The following is a 14,239-nucleotide window of genomic DNA, read 5'->3' as shown; positions in this document are numbered from 1 at the left end:
ACACACACATGGAGAGACTCAGTGTGAGAGAGAGAGAGAGAGAACACACAGGGAGAGACTCTTAGAGAGAGAGAGAGAACACACAGGGAGAGAGATAGTGAGAGAGAGAGAGAACACACATGGAGAGACCCAGTGAGAGAGAGAGAGAGGGAACACACACAGGAAGAGACTCAGAGTGTGAGAGAGAATACACACAGGGAGAGACTCAGTGAGAGAGAGAGAAGGAACACACACACGAAGAGACTCAGAGTGAGAGAGAGAACACACACAGGGAGAGACTCAGTGACAGAGAGAGAAGGAACACACACAGGAAGAGACTCAGTGAGAGAGAGAAAGAAAACACACAGGAAGAGACTCAGAGTGAGAGAGAGAGAGAGAACACACACAGGGAGAGACTCAGTGAGAGAGAGAGAGAGAGAACACACACAGGGAGAGACTCAGTGAGAGAGAGAGAGAGAACACACACAGGGAGAGACTCAGTGAGAGAGAGAGAGGGAACACATACAGGAAGAGACTCAATGAGAGAGAGAGAGCGAACTCACACAGGGAGAGACTCAGAGTGAGTGAGAGAGAGAGAAAACTCACAGGAAGAGACTCAGAGTGAGAAGGAGAGAGAGAAAACACACAGGGAGAGACTCAGTGTGAGAGCGAGAGAGAATACACAGGGAGAGACTCAGTGTGAGAGAGAGAGAGAGAGAATACACACATGGAGAGACTCAGTGTGAGAGAGAGAGAGGGAGAGAGAACACACACAGGGACAGACTCATTGAGAGAGAGAGAGAGAGAACACACACATGGAGAGACTCAGTGTGAGTGAGAGAGAGAACTCACACAGCGAGAGAGATAGTGAGAGAGAGAGAACACAGGGAGAGAGATAGTGAGAGAGAAAACAGACACAGGAAGAGACTCAGTGTGTGAGAGAGAGAGAACACACACAGGGATAGATTCAGTGTGAGAGAGAGAGAGAACGCACACAGGGAAAGAGATAGTGAGAGAGAGAGAACACAGAAAGAGATAATGAGAGAGAAAAGCACACACAGGGAGAGACTCAGAGTGAGAGAGAGAGAGAGAGAGAACACACACAGGGAGATACTCAGAGAGAGAGAGAACACACACAGGAAGAGACTCAGAGTGAGAGAGAGAGAGAACACACACAGGGAGAAACTCAGTGTGTGAGAGAGAGAGAACACACACAGGGATAGATTCAGTGTGAGAGAGAACTCACACAGGGAGAGACTCAGTGAGAGAGAGAACTCACACAGGGAGAGAGAGTGAGAGAGAGAAAGAGAACACAGGGAAAGAGGTAGTGTGAGAGAAAAAAACACACAGGGAGAGACTCAGTGTGTGAGAGAGAGAGAGAACTCACACAGGGAGAGACTCAATGTGTGAGGGAGAGAGAGAGAACTCACACAGGGAGAGAGAAAGTGAGAGAGAGAACACAGGGAGAGAGATAGTGTGAGAGAAAACAGACACAGGAAGAGACTCAGTGTGTGAGAGAGAGAGAACACACACAGGGATAGACTCAGTGTGAGAGAGAGAGAACTCACACAGGGAAAGAGATAGTGAGAGAGAGAGAACACGGAAAGAGATAGTGAGAGAGAAAAGCACACACAGGGAGAGCCTCAGTGTGAGAGAGAGAGAGAACACACACAGGGAGAGACTCAGAGAGAGAGAGAGAGAACACACACATGGAGAGACTCAGTGTGAGAGAGAGAGAGAGAGAACACACAGGGAGAGACTCTTAGAGAGAGAGAGAGAACACACAGGGAGAGAGATAGTGAGAGAGAGAGAGAACACACATGGAGAGACCCAGTGAGAGAGAGAGAGAGAGGGAACACACACAGGAAGAGACTCAGAGTGTGAGAGAGAATACACACAGGGAGAGACTCAGTGAGAGAGAGAGAAGGAACACACACACGAAGAGACTCAGAGTGAGAGAGAGAACACACACAGGGAGAGACTCAGTGACAGAGAGAGAAGGAACACACACAGGAAGAGACTCAGTGAGAGAGAGAGAGAAAACACACAGGAAGAGACTCAGAGTGAGAGAGAGAGAGAGAACACACACAGGGAGAGACTCAGTGAGAGAGAGAGAGAGAGAACACACACAGGGAGAGACTCAGTGAGAGAGAGAGAGAGAGAACACACACAGGGAGAGACTCAGTGAGAGAGAGAGAGGGAACACATACAGGAAGAGACTCAGACTAAGAGAGAGAGAACACACACAAGGATAGACTCAGTGAGAGAGAGAACACACACAGGAAGAGACTCAGAGTGAGAGAGAGAGAGAGAAAACACAGGAAGAGACTCAGTGAGAGAGAGAGAGAGAGAGAACACACACAGGAAGAGACTCAGAGAGAGAGAGAGAGAGAGAAAACACAGGAAGAGACTCAGTGAGAGAGAGAGAGAGAGAGAACACACACAGGGAGAGACTCAGTGAGAGAGAGAGAGCGAACTCACACAGGGAGAGACTCAGAGTGAGTGAGAGAGAGAGAAAACTCACAGGAAGAGACTCAGAGTGAGAAGGAGAGAGAGAAAACACACAGGGAGAGACTCAGTGTGAGAGCGAGAGAGAATACACAGGGAGAGACTCAGTGTGAGAGAGAGAGAGAGAGAATACACACATGGAGAGACTCAGTGTGAGAGAGAGAGAGGGAGAGAGAACACACACAGGGACAGACTCATTGAGAGAGAGAGAGAGAGAACACACACATGGAGAGACTCAGTGTGAGTGAGAGAGAGAACTCACACAGCGAGAGAGATAGTGAGAGAGTGAGAACACAGGGAGAGAGATAGTGAGAGAGAAAACAGACACAGGAAGAGACTCAGTGTGTGAGAGAGAGAGAACACACACAGGGATAGATTCAGTGTGAGAGAGAGAGAGAACGCACACAGGGAAAGAGATAGTGAGAGAGAGAGAACACAGAAAGAGATAATGAGAGAGAAAAGCACACACAGGGAGAGACTCAGAGTGAGAGAGAGAGAGAGAGAGAACACACACAGGGAGATACTCAGAGAGAGAGAGAACACACACAGGAAGAGACTCAGAGTGAGAGAGAGAGAGAACACACACAGGGAGAAACTCAGTGTGTGAGAGAGAGAGAGAACACACAAAGGGATAGACTCAGTGTGAGAGAGAACTCACACAGGGAGAGACTCAGTGAGAGAGAGAACTCGCACAGGGAGAGAGATAGTGAGAGAGAGAGAGAGAGAACACAGGGAAAGAGGTAGTGTGAGAGAAAAAAACACAGGGAGAGACTCAGTGTGAGAGAGAGAGAGAACTCACACAGGGAGAGACTCAATGTGTGAGGGAGAGGGAGAGAACTCACAGGGAGAGAGAAAGTGAGAGAGAGAACACAGGGAGAGATAGTGAGAGAGAGAGAACACAGGGAGAGAGATAGTGAGAGAGAAAACAGACACAGGAAGAGACTCAGTGTGTGAGAGAGAGAGAACACACAAAGGGATAGAGTCAGTGTGAGAGAGAGAGAGAGAACTCACACAGGGAAAGAGATAGTGAGACAGAGAGAGAACACAGGGAAAGAAATAGTGAGAGAGAAAAGCACACACAGGGAGAGACTCAGTGTGAGAGAGAGAGAGAGAACACACACCGGGAGAGACTCAGAGAGAGAGAGAACACACACAGGAAGAGACTCAGAGTGAGAGAGAGAGAGAACACACACAGGGAGAAACTCAGTGTGAGAGAGAGAGAGAGAACACACACAGGGAGAGACTCAGTGAGAGAGAAAGAAAGAACACACACAGGAAGAGACCCAGAGTGATAGAGAGAGAGAGAACACACACAGGGAGAGACTCAGTGAGAGAGAGAGAGAACACACACAGGGAGAGACTCAGTGAGAGAGAGAGAGAGAACACACACATGGAGAGACTCAGTGTGAGAGAGAGAGAGAACTCACACAGCGAGAGAGATAGTGAGAGAGAGAGAACACAGGGAGAGAGATAGTGAGAGAGAAAACAGACACAGGAAGAGACTCAGTGTGTGTGAGAGAGAGAACACACAAAGGGATAGACTCAGTGTGAGAGAGAACTCACACAGGGAGAGACTCAGTGAGAGAGAGAACTCACACAGGGAGAGAGAGTGAGAGAGAAAGAGAACACAGGGAAAGAGGTAGTGTGAGAGAAAAAACACACAGGGAGAGACTCAGTGTGTGAGAGAGAGAGAGAGAGAACACACACAGGGAGAGACTCAATGTGTGAGGGAGAGAGAGAGAACTCACACAGGGAGAGAGAAAATGAGAGAGAGAACACAGGGAGAGAGATAGTGAGAGAGAGAGAGAGAGAACACAGGGAGAGAGATAGTGAGAGAGAAAACAGACACAGGAAGAGACTCAGTGTGTGAGAGAGAGAGAACACACACAGGGATAGACTCAGTGTGAGAGAGAACTCACACAGGGAGAGACTCAGTGAGAGGGAGAACTCACACAGGGAGAGAGAAAATGAGAGAGAGAACACAGGGAGAGAGATAGTGAGAGAGAGAGAGAGAGAACACAGGGAGAGAGATAGTGAGAGAGAAAACAGACACAGGAAGAGACTCAGTGTGTGAGAGAGAGAGAACACACACAGGGATAGACTCAGTGTGAGAGAGAGAGAACTCACACAGGGAAAGAGATAGTGAGAGAGAGAGAACACGGAAAGAGATAGTGAGAGAGAAAAGCACACACAGGGAGAGACTCAGTGTGAGAGAGAGAGAGAGAACACACACAGGAAGAGACTCAGAGTGAGAGAGAGAGAGAACACACACAGGAAGAGACTCAGAGTGAGAGAGAGAGAGAACACACACAGGGAGAGACTCAGTGAGAGAGAGAGAGGGAACACATACAGGAAGAGACTCAGACTAAGAGAGAGAGAACACACACAGGGATAGACTCAGTGAGAGAGAGAACACACACAGGAAGAGACTCAGAGTGAGAGAGAGAGAGAGAAAACACAGGAAGAGACTCAGAGTGAGAAGGAGAGAGAGAAAACACACAGGGAGAGACTCAGTGTGAGAGCGAGAGAGAATACACAGGGAGAGACTCAGTGTGAGAGAGAGAGAGAGAGAATACACACATGGAGAGACTCAGTGTGAGAGAGAGAGAGAGAGAGAACACACACAGGGACAGACTCATTGAGAGAGAGAGAGAGAACACACACATGGAGAGACTCAGTGTGAGTGAGAGAGAGAACTCACACAGCGAGAGAGATAGTGAGAGAGAGAGAACACAGGGAGAGAGATAATGAGAGAGAAAACAGACACAGGAAGAGACTCAGTGTGTGAGAGAGAGAGAACACACACAGGGATAGATTCAGTGTGAGAGAGAGAGAGAACTCACACAGGGAAAGAGATAGTGAGAGAGAGAGAACACAGAAAGAGATAATGAGAGAGAAAAGCACACACAGGGAGAGACTCAGAGTGAGAGAGAGAGAGAGAGAGAACACACACAGGGAGAGACTCAGAGAGAGAGAGAACACACACAGGAAGAGACTCAGAGTGAGAGAGAGAGAGAGAACTCACACAGGGAGAAACTCAGTGTGAGAGAGAGAGAGAACACACACAGGGAGAAACTCAGTGTGTGAGAGAGAGAGAGAACACACAAAGGGATAGACTCAGTGTGAGAGAGAACTCACACAGGGAGAGACTCAGTGAGAGAGAGAACTCGCACAGGGAGAGAGATAGTGAGAGAGAGAGAGAGAGAACACAGGAAAAGAGGTAGTGTGAGAGAAAAAAACACAGGGAGAGACTCAGTGTGAGAGAGAGAGAGAGAGAGAACTCACACAGGGAGAGACTCAATGTGTGAGGGAGAGAGAGAGAACTCACAGGGAGAGAGAAAGTGAGAGAGAGAACACAGGGAGAGATAGTGAGAGAGAGAGAACACAGGGAGAGAGATAGTGAGAGAGAAAACAGACACATGAAGAGACTCAGTGTGTGAGAGAGAGAGAACACACAAAGGGATAGACTCAGTGTGTGAGAGAGAGAGAGAACTCACACAGGGAAAGAGATAGTGAGAGAGAAAAGCACACACAGGGAGAGACTCAGTGTGAGAGAGAGAGAGAGAACACACACAGGGAGAGACTCAGAGAGAGAGAGAACACACACAGGAAGAGACTCAGAGTGAGAGAGAGAGAGAACACACACAGGGAGAAACTCAGTGTGAGAGAGAGAGAGAGAACACACACAGGGAGAGACTCAGTGAGAGAGAGAGAGGGAACACACACAGGAAGAGACAGAGTGAGAGAGAGAGAGAGAGAACACACACAGGAAGAGACCCAGAGTGATAGAGAGAGAGAGAACACACACAGGGAGAGACTCAGTGAGAGAGAGAGCGAGAGAGAACACACACAGGGAGAGACTCAGTGAGAGAGAGAGAGAACACACACAGGGAGAGACTCAGTGAGAGAGAAAGAGAGAACACACACATGGAGAGACTCAGTGTGAGAGAGAGAGAGAACTCACACAGCGAGAGAGATAGTGAGAGAGAGAGAACACAGGGAGAGAGATAGTGAGAGAGAAAACAGACACAGGAAGAGACTCAGTGTGTGTGAGAGAGAGAACACACAAAGGGATAGACTCAGTGTGAGAGAGAACTCACACAGGGAGAGACTCAGTGAGAGAGAGAACTCACACAGGGAGAGAGAGTGAGAGAGAGAAAGAGAACACAGGGAAAGAGGTAGTGTGAGAGAAAAAAACACCCAGGGAGAGACTCAGTGTGTGAGAGAGAGAGAGAGAACTCACACAGGGAGAGACTCAATGTGTGAGGGAGAGAGAGAGAACTCACACAGGGAGAGAGAAAGTGAGAGAGAGAACACAGGGAGAGAGATAGTGAGAGAGAAAACAGACACAGGAAGAGACTCAGTGTGTGAGAGAGAGAGAACACACAAAGGGATAGACTCAGTGTGAGAGAGAGAGAGAACTCACACAGGGAAAGAGATAGTGAGAGAGAGAGAACACAGAAAGAGATAATGAAAGAGAAAAGCACACACAGGGAGAGACTCAGTGTGAGAGAGAGAGAGAGAACACACACAGGGAGAGACTCAGGGAGAGAGAGAGAGACAACACACACAGGGAGAAACTCAGTGTGAGAGAGAGAGAGAACACACAAAGGGATAGACTCAGTGTGAGAGAGAACTCACACAGGGAGAGACTCAGTGAAGAGAGAAAACTCGCACAGGGAGAGAGATAGTGAGAGAGAGAGAGAGAACACAGGGAAAGAGGTAGTGTGAGAGAAAAAAACACAGGGAGAGACTCAGTGTGTGAGAGAGAGAGAGAGAACTCACACAGGGAGAGACTCAATGTGTGAGGGAGAGAGAGAGAACACACAGGGAGAGACTCAGTGTGAGAGAGAGAGAGAGAACTCACACAGGGAGAGAGATAGTGAGTGAGAGAGAGAGAGAGAACACAGGGAAAGAGATAGTGAGAGAGAGAAAACACACATAGGAAGAGACTCAGTGTGAGAGAGAGAGAGGGAATACACACAGGGAGAGACTCATAGAGAGAGAGAGAGAACCCACACAGGGAGAGAGATAGTGAGAGAGAGAGAGAGAACACACATGGAGAGACCCAGTGAGAGAGAGAGAGGGAACACACACAGGAAGAGACTCAGAGTGAGAGAGAGAGAGAGATCACACACAGGGAGAGACTCAGTGAGAGAGAGAGAGAGAACACACACAGGGAGAGACTCAGTGAGAGAGAGAGAGAGAGAGAACACACACAGGGATAGACTCAGTGAGAGAGAGAGAGAGAGAGAACACACACAGTGAGAGACTCAGTGAGAGAGAGAGAGAGAACACACACGTGGAGGGACTCAGTGAGAGAGAGAGAGAACTCACACAGTGAGAGAGATAGTGAGAGAGAGAGAACACAGGGAGAGAGATAGTGCGAGAGAAAACAGACACAGGAAGAGACTCAGTGTGTGAGAGAGAGAGAACACACAAAGGGATAGACTCAGTGTGAGAGAGAACTCACACAGGGAGAGACTCAGTGAGAGGGAGAACTCACACAGGGAGAGAGAGTGAGAGAGAGAAAGAGAACACAGGGAAAGAAGTAGTGTGAGAGAAAAAACACACAGGGAGAGACTCAGTGTGTGAGGGAGAGAGAGAGAACTCACACAGGGAGAGACTCAATGTGTGAGGGAGAGAGAGAGAACTCACACAGGGAGAGAGAAAGTGAGAGAGAGAACACAGGGAGAGAGATAGTGAGAGAGAGAGAGAGAACACAGTGAGAGAGATAGTGAGAGAGAAAACAGACACAGGAAGAGACTCAGTGTGTGAGAGAGAGAGAACACACACAGGGATAGACTCAGTGTGAGAGAGAGAGAACTCACACAGGGAAAGAGATAGTGAGAGAGAGAGAACACGGAAAGAGATAGTGAGAGAGAAAAGCACACACAGGGAGAGACTCAGTGTGAGAGAGAGAGAGAACACACAAAGGGATAGACTCAGTGTGAGAGAGAACTCACACAGGGAAGAGACTCAGTGAAGAGAGAAAACTCGCACAGGGAGAGAGATAGTGAGAGAGAGGGAGAGAACACAGGGAAAGAGGTAGTGTGAGAGAAAAAAACACAGGGAGAGACTCAGTGTGTGAGAGAGAGAGATAGAACTCACACAGGGAGAGACTCAATGTGTGAGGGAGAGAGAGAGAACACACAGGGAGAGACTCAGTGTGAGAGAGAGAGAGAGAACTCACACAGGGAGAGAGATAGTGAGTGAGAGAGAGAGAGAGAACACAGGGAAAGAGATAGTGAGAGAGAGAAAACACACATAGGAAGAGACTCAGTGTGAGAGAGAGAGAGGGAACACACACAGGGAGAGACTCATAGAGAGAGAGAGAGAACCCACACAGGGAGAGACTCAGAGAGAGAGAGAGAACACACACATGGAGAGACTCAGTGGGAGAGAGAGAGAGAGAGAACACACAGGGAGAGAGATAGTGAGAGAGAGAGAGAACACACATGGAGAGACCCAGTGAGAGAGAGAGAGAGGGAACACACACAGGAAGAGACTCAGAGTGAGAGAGAGAATACACACAGGGAGAGACTCAGTGAGAGAGAGAGAAGGAACACACACACGAAGGGACTCAGAGTGAGAGAGAGAACACACACAGGATGAGACTCAGTGAGAGAGAGAGAAGGAACACACACAGGAAGAGACTCAGAGTGAGAGAGAGAACACACACAGGGAGAGACTCAGTGAGAGAGAGAGAAGGAACACACACAGGAAGAGACTCAGAGTGAGAGAGAGAGAGAAAACACACAGGAAGAGACTCAGAGTGAGAGAGAGAGAGAGAACACACACAGGGAGAGACTCAGTGAGAGAGAGAGAGAGAGAACACACACAGGGAGAGACTCAGTGAGAGAGAGAGAGAGAGAACACACACAGGGAGAGACTCAGTGAGAGAGAGAGAGAGAGAGAACACACACAGGGAGAAACTCAGTGTGAGAGAGAGAGAACACACACAGGGAGAGACTCAGTGAGAGAGAGAGAGGGAACACATACAGGAAGAGACTCCGAGTAAGAGAGAGAGAACACACACAGGGAGAGACTCAGTGAGAGAGAGAACACACACAGGAAGAGTCTCAGAGTGAGAGAGAGAGAGAGAAAACACAGGAATAGACTCAGTGAGAGAGAGAGAGAGAGAACATTCACAGGGAGAGACTCAGTGAGAGAGAGAGAGCGAACTCACACAGGGAGAGACTCAGAGAGAGTGAGAGAGAGAGAAAACTCACAGGAAGAGACTCAGAGTGAGAGAGAGAGAGAGAACACACAGGGAGAGACTCAGTGTGAGAGAGAGAGAGAGAGAACTCACACAGGGAGAGACTCATAGAGAGAGAGAGAGAACACACAGGGAGAGAGATAGTGAGAGAGAGAACACACATGGAGAGACCCAGTGAGAGAGAGAGAGAGGGAACACACACAGGAAGAGACTCAGAGTGAGAGAGAGAGAGAACACAGGGAAAGAGATAGTGAGAGGGAGAAAACACACATAGGAAGAGACTCAGTGTGAGAGAGAGAGAGAGAACACACAGGGAGAGACTCATAGAGAGAGAGAGAGAGAACACACAGGGAGAGAGATAGTGAGAGAGAGAGAACACAGATGGAGAGACCCAGTGAGAGAGAGAGAGAGGGAACACACACAGGAAGAGACTCAGAGTGAGAGAGAGAGAGAGAACACACACAGGGAGAGACTCAGTGAGAGAGAGAGAGAGAGCGAACTCACACAGGGAGAGACTCAGAGTGAGTGAGAGAGAGAGAAAACTCACAGGAAGAGACTCAGAGTGAGAGAGAGAGAGAGAACACACACAGGGAGAGACTCAGTGTGAGAGCGAGAGAGAACACACAGGGAGAGACTCAGTGTGAGAGAGAGAGAGAGAGAACTCACACAGGGAGAGAGATAATGAGTGAGAGAGAGAGAGAACACAGGGAAAGAGATAGTGAGAGAGAGAAAACACACATAGGAAGAGACTCAGTGTGAGAGAGAGAGAGAACACACAGGGAGAGACTCATAGAGAGAGAGAGAGAGAGATAGAACACACAGGGAGAGAGATAGTGAGAGAGAGAGAGAACACACATGAAGAGACCCAGTGAGAGAGAGAGAGAGGGAACGCACACAGGGTGAGACTCAGAGTGAGAGAGAGAGAACACACACAGGGAGAGACTCAGTGAGAGAGAGAACACACACAGGAAGAGACTCAGAGTGAGAGAGAGAGAGAGAAAACACAGGAAGAGACTCAGTGAGAGAGAGAGAGAGAGAACACACACGGAGAGACTCAGTGAGAGAGAGAGAGAGAGCGAACTCACACAGGGAGAGACTCAGAGTGAGTGAGAGAGAGAGAAAACTCACAGGAAGAGACTCAGAGTGAGAGAGAGAGAGAACACACACAGGGAGAGACTCAGTGTGAGAGCGAGAGAGAACACACAGGGAGAGACTCATAGAGAGTGTGAGAGAGAGAGAGAGAACTCACACAGGGAGAGAGATAATGAGTGAGAGAGAGAGAGAACACAGGGAAAGAGATAGTGAGAGAGAGAGAGAGGGAACACTCACAGGAAGAGACTCAGAGTGAGAACACACACAGGGAGAGACTCAGTGAGAGAGAGAGAGAGGGAACGCACACAGTAAGAGACTCAGAGTGAGAGAGAGAGAGAACACACACAGGGAGAGTCTCAGTGAGAGAGAGAGAGAGAGAACACACTCATGGAGAGAGACAGTGAGAGAGAGAAACACAAACAGAGAGACAGTTAGAAAGAGAGAGAGAACACACACAGGGAGAAAGACTGTGAGAGAGAGAAACACACACAGGGAGAGAGACAATGAGAAAAAGAGAGAGAGAACACACACGGAGAGAGACAGTGAGAGAGAAACACACACAGGGAGAGAGACAGAGAAAGAGAGAGAACACACACAGGGAGAGATATAGTGAGAGAGAGAAACAAACAGGGAGAGAGACCATGAGAAAGAGAGAGGGATCACACACAGGGAGAGAGACTGAGAGAGAGAAACACACACAGGTAGAGAGACAGTGAGAAAGAGAGAGAGAACACACACAGGGAGAGAGAGATACAGAGAGAAAAAGACAGTGAGAGAGACACACACATGGGGAGACATTAAGAGAAAGCGGGAGACAGTGAGAGAGATGGACACACAAAGAGGGGGAGAGACAGTGAGGGAGAAAGCCAGAGAAACAGTGAGTGAGAGACACACACAGAGGGAAAGAGACAGTGAGGGAGACAGAGATACAGGGAGACAGAGAGATGGAGTGAGAGGGTCAGGCAGACAGATGGAGGGGGAGAAAGAGCAAGAGAGGGAAACAGAGATAGAGTCGGAGAGCGAGAGATAGAAAGAGAGACAGAGCGAGAGGGACTCAAAGTGAAAGGGCAGGGGGAGGGAATGTGTTCCCATGGGGTTAAATTGTGTCAAAGCGAATCCGAATTGGAATCAGTCCATTTTCGAGCGGTGGTGTTTATGACCAATGTTTACTGGCTGCAGCAGAGAAACTCTGAAAAGCCTCAATGCAAACTGGAGGAACTGAGTGAAACTCAACATAAACTGGAGGAACTGAGTGAAACTCAATGCAAACTGGAGGAACTGAGTGAAACTCAACACAAACTGGAGGAACCGAGTGAAACTCAACGCAAACTGGAGGAACCGAGTGAAACTCAACGCAAACTGGAGGAACCGAGTGAAACTCAACGCAAACTGGAGGAACCGAGTGAAACTCAACGCAAACTGGAGGAACCGAGTGAAACTCAACGCAAACTGGAGGAACCGAGTGAAACTCAACGCAAACTGGAGGAACCGAGTGAAACTCAACGCAAACAGGAGTAACTGCGTGAAACTCAACACAAACTGGAGGAACTGAGTGAAATTCAACGCAAACTGGAGGAACTGCGTGAAACTCAACACAAACTGGAGGAACTGAGTAAAACTCAATACAAACTGGAGGAACTGAGTGAAACTCAACACAAACTGGAGGAACTGAGTGAAACTCAATACAAACTGGAGGAACTGAGTGAAACTCAACACAAACTGGAGGAACTGAGTGAAACTCAACACAAACTGGAGGAACTGAGTGAAACTCAACGCAAACTGGAGGAACCGAGTGAAACTCAATGCAAACTGGAGGAACTGAGTGAAACTCAACGTAAACTGGAGGCACCGAGTGAAACTCAATGCAAACTGGAGGAACCGAGTGAAACTCAACGCAAACTGGAGGAACCGAGTGAAACTCAACACAAACTGGAGGAACCGAGTGAAACTCAACGCAAACTGGAGGAACCGAGTGAAACTCAACGCAAACTGGAGGAACTGAGTGAAACTCAACGCAAACTGGAGGAACTGAGTGAAACTCAACACAAACTGGAGGAACTGAGTGAAACTCAATGCAAACTGGAGGAACCGAGTGAAACTCAACGTAAACTGGAGGAACTGAGTGAAACTCAACGTAAACTGGAGGAACCGAATGAAACTCAACGCAAACTGGAGGAACTGAGTGAAACTCAACGCAAACTGGAGGAACTGAGTGAAACTCAATGCAAACTGGAGGAACCGAGTGAAACTCAACACAAACTGGAGGAACTGAGTGAAACTCAATGCAAACTGGAGGAACCGAGTGAAACTCAACACAAACTGGAGGAACTGAGTGAAACTCAACGCAAACTGGAGGAACTGAGTGAAACGCAACACAAACTGGAGGAACTGAGTGAAATTCAACACAAACTGGAGGAACCGAGTGAAACTCAAGACAAACTGGAGGAACTGAGTGAAACTCAACACAAACTGGAGGAACTGAGTGAAATTTATCACAAACTGTAGGAACTGAGTGAAACTTAACACAAACTGGAGGAACTGGGTGAAACTCAACGCAAACTGGAGGAACTGAGTGAAACTCAACACAAACTGGAGGAACTGAGTGAAACTTAACACAAACTGGAGGAACTGAGTGAAACTCAACGTAAACTGGAGGAACTGAGTGAAACTCAACGCAAACTGGAGGAACTGAGTGAAACTCAACACAAGCTGGAGGAACTGAGTGAAACTCAACACAAACTGGAGGAACTGAGTGAAACTCAACGCAAACTGGAGGAACTGAGTGAAACTCAACACAAACTGGAGGAACTGAGTGAAACTCAACGCAAACTGGAGGAACTGAGTGAAACTCAACACAAACTGGAGGAACTGAGTGAAATTTATCACAAACTGTAGGAACTGAGTGAAACTCAATGCAAACTGGAGGAACTGAGTGAAACTCAATGCAAACTGGAGGAACTGAGTGAAACTCAACACAAACTGGAGGAACTGAGTGAAATTTATCACAAACTGTAGGAACTGAGTGAAACTCAACACAAACTGGAGGAACAGCACCTCATCTTCTGACTAGGCACTTTATAGCCTTCCGGACTGAATATTGAGTTCAACAACTTTAGATCATGAACTCTCTCCTCCATCCCCACCCCCTTTCCGATCCCCCTTTTTTCCAATAATTTATATAGATTTTTCTTTTCCCACCTATTTCCATTATTTTTAAATGTATTTCCATCCATTGTTTTATCTCTACCTTTTAGCCTTTTTCGATTCCTTCACCCCACCCCACCCCCACTAGGGCTATCTGTACCTTGCTCGTCCTGCTTTCTACCCTTAATTAGCACATTCCTTAGATAATATCCCCACCTTCAACAGCTCTTTGTCCTTTAGATAATATCACCACCTTCAACATCTCTTTGTCCTTTAGATAATATCACCACTTCAACA

At 47.9% G+C, this 14,239-nt stretch overlaps 1 protein-coding gene across 5 annotated transcripts in view; it reads right to left on the bottom strand.

The window, feature by feature from the left end:
• Nucleotides 1-14,239, bottom strand: part of LOC121274982 — a 66,679-nt gene that overhangs the window by 38,108 nt on the left and 14,332 nt on the right. The gene's annotated exons all lie outside the window — the stretch shown is intronic.

This window comes from Carcharodon carcharias, assembly GCF_017639515.1.
Source record: "Carcharodon carcharias isolate sCarCar2 chromosome 39 unlocalized genomic scaffold, sCarCar2.pri SUPER_39_unloc_5, whole genome shotgun sequence".
NCBI lineage: Eukaryota > Metazoa > Chordata > Chondrichthyes > Lamniformes > Lamnidae > Carcharodon > Carcharodon carcharias.
This window is presented reverse-complemented; position numbering and strand designations above follow the sequence as displayed.